General features: G+C 55.3%; 1 long non-coding RNA gene across 1 annotated transcript; it reads left to right on the top strand.

The window, feature by feature from the left end:
- The first annotated feature begins 2,714 nt into the window (after positions 1-2,714).
- LOC116075345 lies at positions 2,715-5,460 on the top strand. Its single transcript, XR_004112535.1, has 3 exons — positions 2,715-2,731; positions 2,882-2,970; positions 5,164-5,460. It is a non-coding gene; the product is annotated as an uncharacterized LOC116075345 (long non-coding RNA).
- Positions 5,461-6,102: the final 642 nt, after the last annotated feature.

Below are 6,102 nucleotides of genomic sequence, written 5' to 3' on the forward strand. Positions count from 1 at the left end.
CGGCTGCATTTTCTTCCTTCCTTCCTTCCTTCCTTCCTTCCTTTCTTTCTTTCTTCCTTTCCTTCTTTCTTTCTTTTCGAGACAGGGTTTCTCTGTGTAGCCCCACCTGTCCTGGAACTCACTCTCTAGACCAGGCTGGCCTCGAACTCAGAAATCCGCCTGTCTCTGCCTCCCAAGTCGCCTTTTCTTTTTAGACATGTCTCCCTGGGTAGCCATGGCTGGCCTGGAGATCTTTGAGTTCCCTGTCTCTGTCTCTAGAGTGCTGGGATTGAACCTGTGTTTGCTATCATGCCTGGGTTCAGCTTACCTTCTTACACAACTCTGGAGTACTTATCTGAGGACGGAACTGGGCTGGGCCCTCGACCAGGAGAACGCCCGCAGAGCCTTTATTACAGGCCAAGCGGTGGTGCCTTCTCTCAATCGAGTTTGCTTGTTTTCAAATGCCTATAACTCGGGTTAAGTTTACAAAAGTGAAATCATGGGCCTTTTGATCTGAGTTTGGCTGGTTTGAGGTGCAGCCTCAAATTTAGAGTCCTTGTGGATCGAACCCGCAGCAAGGGTGGGAAACCCGGGGAAGGGGACTGGGATTGGGTAAGGCTGCCGGCTACAACTTTCTACCCATCCTTGCTGGCTTCCACACCCATCGCAGCCCACTGGAGAAACCGGGGACTCGCACGGGGTCTCTTTCAAAGGGCGCATGTGGATTAGAAAAGGCTGTCGTCATCGCAGGTGAGTGGCTGCGCAGGAATGTGAGGGCGGCGGCCCAGCTGGAAAATGGTCCTGAAATAGGCCCCCTGCCACCCCCGCTGCCTCCTCCCGGAATCTGTTCAGGTGAAAACAACTTTCTGCATCCGGGCGGGCGTCTCCCCCTCCTCCTCGGGCTCCTGCCAGCTCACACCTGAGCCTGGGTCCGGCTCGGAGCTGCAGATGCTCGGGCGGCCGGCCGGCGCGTGCAGTGAGGGCTCTCGGCCACGGGGCGGCGCTGCAGGCCCGCGATGGGAGCGCACCCAGGCTCTGCCGGAGAGCCCATCTCTGGTTGAGGCTGGTGGCCCGTGGCCAAATGGAACTTCATCCTGTAGAGGACCCCTAGGACAATTCACATACACTGCTACAGGTGCAAGGGAGGGTTGGGACCCTGCAGGGTCCTTCCCACCCCAACCCCACCCAAGGCCTCTTTATGTTCTTTGCTGTCCGGCTGCTGTTTTTGGTCCATCTCCACACTTTCTGAAGTCTAAACTTGGTGGTATGGGTTAGCCCACCGATCATGTGCCCAGGCAATGTTAGTTACGTACTACATGCCATAGAAATGGGGGAGGCACAGGAGGACCACGGACCTGGGTACCATAAAATTCTCCACGTGGGCTTTTAAGGTTGGGGAGGAATTGGGGGGTGGAGAAGGGGTGTGGACAGAGGGTGAGAGGGGGGCCCACGTGGCACTGGAGGACTGAGGGTGTGGGCGTCCAGGGGTGCTGCCCCAGATCAGCCCAGCCTGAGCTGTGGAGCGGTGCTTCTCCTTAGAGAAGGTTAGGGTCTGAGAGGGACGAAGAGACACAGGAGGTAGGGTTGGCCTGAGTGCATTGTGACTGTGGCTTTGGGGTGGAATGTGGGGCTTCGCTCTTTTTTGTTTTTTTGAGACAGGGTTTCCCTGTGTAGCCTTGGCTGTCCTGGAACTCACTCTGTAGACCAGGCTGGCCTTGAACTCAGAGACCTACCTGCCTCCGCTTCCCAAGTGCTGGGGTTAAAGGTGTGCGCCACCACTGCCCAGCCTGGACTCTCTTTTGAGATACGGTTTCCTTACGACGTAGCCCAGGCTGGCCTCAAATTAGGTGCTCCTGAGCGCTGAGCCCAGAGATGCGTGCTAAGTGGTTCTCCCCTGGGTGACCACCCCAGGCTCCTTGGTCTCTGTTCTCAGGGCCTCCATGTGGCTCATTTCTCACACCTGCTCTGAGGAGGAAGCCTGAGGCAGACTGCACGTGAGCAGTGTGGAGGGGAAGGGGCTACCCTGGACCGGTATCTTTGACATCACGTGGGGAACCTGCCTCGGGGTCTCCCAGCCTCCTGCATTCATTCCCAGGGTGCCAGGTGGTCTGAGCACTGTGCTAAGCTGACTTGACCTCTTTGGGTCCAGTCACTTCTCTGAACCAGGGGGTTGTGCCATGTCAGAGGCAGGAGGGCTGTGGCTGGCTCAGGTGTGGGGAATCAGGGATGAGCTGGGTGTGTGGTGTGGGAGGGGAGGCTCCAGTGCTTGGTCGGACCCCTTCTCCAGGGTCCAGGAATCTGCACGCCACACGGGCCTAGTGACTTTGACTTGGCTTCTAAGTGTCCCCTGATCCCCCCGTCGTGGGTTGTCACAGGAGTGGCTGACTCACGTGGTCTTGGCGGCCCACCTGAGAGCTCACAAACTTTCTCTTCCCACACCCCGTGACACGACCCCGCCCCGGGGGCAGCTCCTCTCCTCCTCAGCCGTTCCCACCTTCTCCTGCCTGTCCCTCTCTTTTTCCATTGTGGGGGCCCCACGCCCCGCTGCAGCTGGTTGAAAGTCTATTAATATTTCAGTTTGATGAATTAAAGATTCTTCCCTACCCTCCTTCTGATGTCCCAGGAGGGAATTAAGAGCGCATCCGATCCAATCAAACGCCATTAGAATGCAGCCCACGAGGGTAGGAGCTGGCGGTGTAAGCTTTTCTCCCCAGCTTGCTTTGTCCTCTTTGGGGGTCTGCGCAGGGGTGAGGTAGGTGGGTGAGAGGCAGAGTAGGAGGGGCGGAGTCAGAGATCACCAGGGACTGGGGGTGTGTCCTTGCAGCTCTGACCTCTGCCCCCTGCCAAGGCACAAGACCCCACTACCCCTCCCCGCAACCTCCATGGGGATTTTTTTTTCTAGGTCAGTCCAGCCTTCACGGTGTTGTGTGCTCCGTCTGAAGATAACCTCAGAGAAGCCTTCGGATCGATGGCCTCCTCTGGCCACTGGCGGTGAGCCCTCCCATGGCGGTTCCAGCTTTCCATCTGTCCTGGTCCCCTATAGGAAGGGAGCCTCTGTTAGATAGAGTTCTATGGCCTCTGTCCAGTGGCTTCCTAAATAGGCCAGGGCTGCAGTGTGGTGGGGGTGGCTGATAGAGGGGCACCCCAATCATCTATCAGCTGGGCTATGTGACTGGGGGACAAAAGCCAGTAGCCCCAATCATGGGGTTCCCTTATTCTTGGTCCTTTCTTTTCTCCCCAGAGAGGCCAGAGTGAGTGGCAGGCCATATTATGATTACAGTCAATGGCCAGGCTGGGACAGCACCGGATAGGACAGCAGGCCTAGGAGTGTTGACAGGACAGAGGCAGAATGTCCTGAGGTGTGGCAGCAGACAGTGCAAGATGAGCTTCAGCAGGAAGATGGGATGGAAGAGACATGGTGTGTGTGTGTGTGTGTGTGTGTGTGTGTGTGTGTGTGTGTGTAAAGCCTGACATTGCTCCAGGTCTCCTCCCTTCTCCTCCCTCTGACCACCCCCCGCCCCCCGCCTCCTAGGTCTGTGTATCAATCCAACTAGACGACTGGATGGCGTCCTCTCTTGTGCCTGTCACCTGGTCGCTCTTCTTGGTGTTCAGAGGCCCTGCCGCTCAGTTGAAGGAGCAGCGGAGTGGCTGGCCACCAGGCTGAGGGCGGGAGGAGCTTTTAAATGTTAATTGTATTTTGACATCTGGGCTTGTGACATCCATCCTAATGACATTTGGCTCGCGGCTGACAGCCCCTGGACGTGTGGGGAGAGTGGGAGAGATGATAAGTAGTTTTAAATTGCAGAGTGGCAAAGAAGCCGAGAAATCCTGAGTCTTAAGAAAAAAAGGGACAGGCAAGGCGGAGGAGAGAGTAGAAAGGAGCAGGGTAGGAGGCAGCCTTTTCTTGTCAGGGAAATCAGCCAATCACTGGTCGCTGAGCGCCAACTGTATGCGCTGAGCATCCACCCTGCGGTTGGTGGAGTCAGAGGCCTTTGGAGGATTCAGGTGTGTCCGGCTGCGTTACACCCCTCACGCCTGGATCTTTTGGTTTTTAAACCCTTGCATCTTCCAAGGCCCTCGGTCCAAAGCTTCCAGCTCTGGAGGCCTGTCTGTCTGGGTGGTTCCCCACTCCCAGCCACCCTGAGGTTCGAGATGGCGCTCCATGAACTAGCCGTCCGGTCCTTGGGTGCATGGGATCACTTCCTGCTCTCTAGTTCAGGGGCAGGAGAGATCTGTCTTCTCTGGGATTTCCTGCCCATGGCTTGACGCCGGAGCAGACACTTTCCCAGTCTCCCCTGCTTTTCCTTCCTCACTACTGGGAAACTGAGGCTGACAAAGGAAGTCAGTCGCTTTCAGACCAGGAAACTCTGGAGCAACAGCCGAGGAGCGATGTTGGCGTGGGAGCCCCCCCTTGCTCCCTTCTGCCTCCCTCTCTGATGTTCCTCCTGCCCTGGTCCCTGTGTGCAGTCTTTATTGCCAGTGTCAAGGGGGCAGAGAGACCCCTGTCTCCCCTGACCTCTTGACCTGTATCCTCTTCTCAGGATGCAGGGTGCTAAGGGGCGCCTGGGACACTGCTGAATGTACTCCACTCTGAATCCTCCTGTGGCAGCAGGCACTGTGGTTCTGGGAGGTGTGGCTTAGCCAAGCTGTGATTGACATCTGTCCTTACCTTGGGCTGCTTGTCCAGCAGGACAGATGGAGGGATCCAGAGTGTGGATCTAGAGAGATAGCTAGCTAAGCCTTGTCCCTAAGACCAAGTGAGAACATTTGCCGGTGTTTACGCCTTTGAGATTTGGTTTCTGCCATCTATACGAAAGGGCTGTGTGAATCCAGGAGCACAGAGGCACCGATTTCCCTGCAGTCCCTAACCTGAACTTGCACCCCCAGGCCAAGGTGACCTCTGACCCCTGGGCGGTGACCTCTGACCTCTGGGCTCCTGCAGGGTGACTTGGCTCTGTGCGTTCTGCCAGGGACCAGCAATGTTTACATAGAAGTTTCTACCCGAGTGGCTGGTCTAGGGGGAGACGGGATGGAAACCCTCGGGTGCAGAGGGTGAGGCGTGGCTGCGACCTCCGCCCTTTGTCAGATAGTCTGTAAGTCCTCCCAGGACGGTGCTCACCCTGACTTACTGTAAAGAAGCCCAACTGCAGGGCTTCCAAAGATAATTGCTCTCTCTCCTATTAGGTTCTTCAGGAGGCAGAAGTCACAGAACGGCTTTGCAACTCCAGCTCAGCGGCTGACACAGAGGACAAACTCTTTTTTTTTTCCTTTTTGGGGAGGTCAGGATACAAGCATGAAGAAAGAGTTGGGGACAGGCCAGCTAGAATGCTCAGTGGACAAAGGTGCTTGCTGCCAAGAGTGAGCCCTATGGTCTGATCAGGACCCACACCGTGGAAAGAGAACTGACTTCCTCCGACGGATGGCCACACACAGATCGTGGCACATCTTATTTAAAGATATTAAAAGAGTCATTTATAGGTATATGGGTATGATGTCTGTGTACCATGTATGTGTACCCAGAAGGCCAGAGGAGAGGGTCAGATCCCCTGTGACTCAGGTTACAAGCAGTTGTGTAATATCATGTGGGTGCTGGGAATTGAACTTGGATCTCTTAACCATGGAGCCATCTCTCCAGCCCCTTAAGAAACATTTTTTGTTTGTTTGTTTTTCGAGACAGGGTTTCTCTGTGGAGCTCTGGCTGTCCTGGAACTCACTCTGTAGACCAGGCTGGCCTCGAACTCAGAAATCCACCTGCCTCTGCCTCCCAAGTGCTGGGATTAAAGGCATGCACCACCACTGCCAGGGCTACACAGAGAAACCCTATCTCAAAATAACAAAACAAAAAAACCAAAACCAAAACAACAACAACAAAACCGGGAAAAAAACCGGAACCAGTTGGTGAGATGGCTTAGTGGGTAAAGGACTCGGCCCCGAACCTGCCACCCTGAGTCACGGAGAACCAGCTCCTGACAGTTGATCACTGGGCTTCTGTAAGTGTGCCGTGGTATGACTGCACCCCACAATCACCGATACAGAGGGGGATTGACACTTACACAAATCTATTAAAAAAAGAAAAAAGGCCCAAACCACAAATCACAAGCTCGAAGAAGGAAAGAATCTGCT

Source organism: Mastomys coucha, unplaced genomic scaffold (genome assembly GCF_008632895.1).
Source record: "Mastomys coucha isolate ucsf_1 unplaced genomic scaffold, UCSF_Mcou_1 pScaffold3, whole genome shotgun sequence".
In the NCBI taxonomy this organism is placed as follows: domain Eukaryota; kingdom Metazoa; phylum Chordata; class Mammalia; order Rodentia; family Muridae; genus Mastomys; species Mastomys coucha.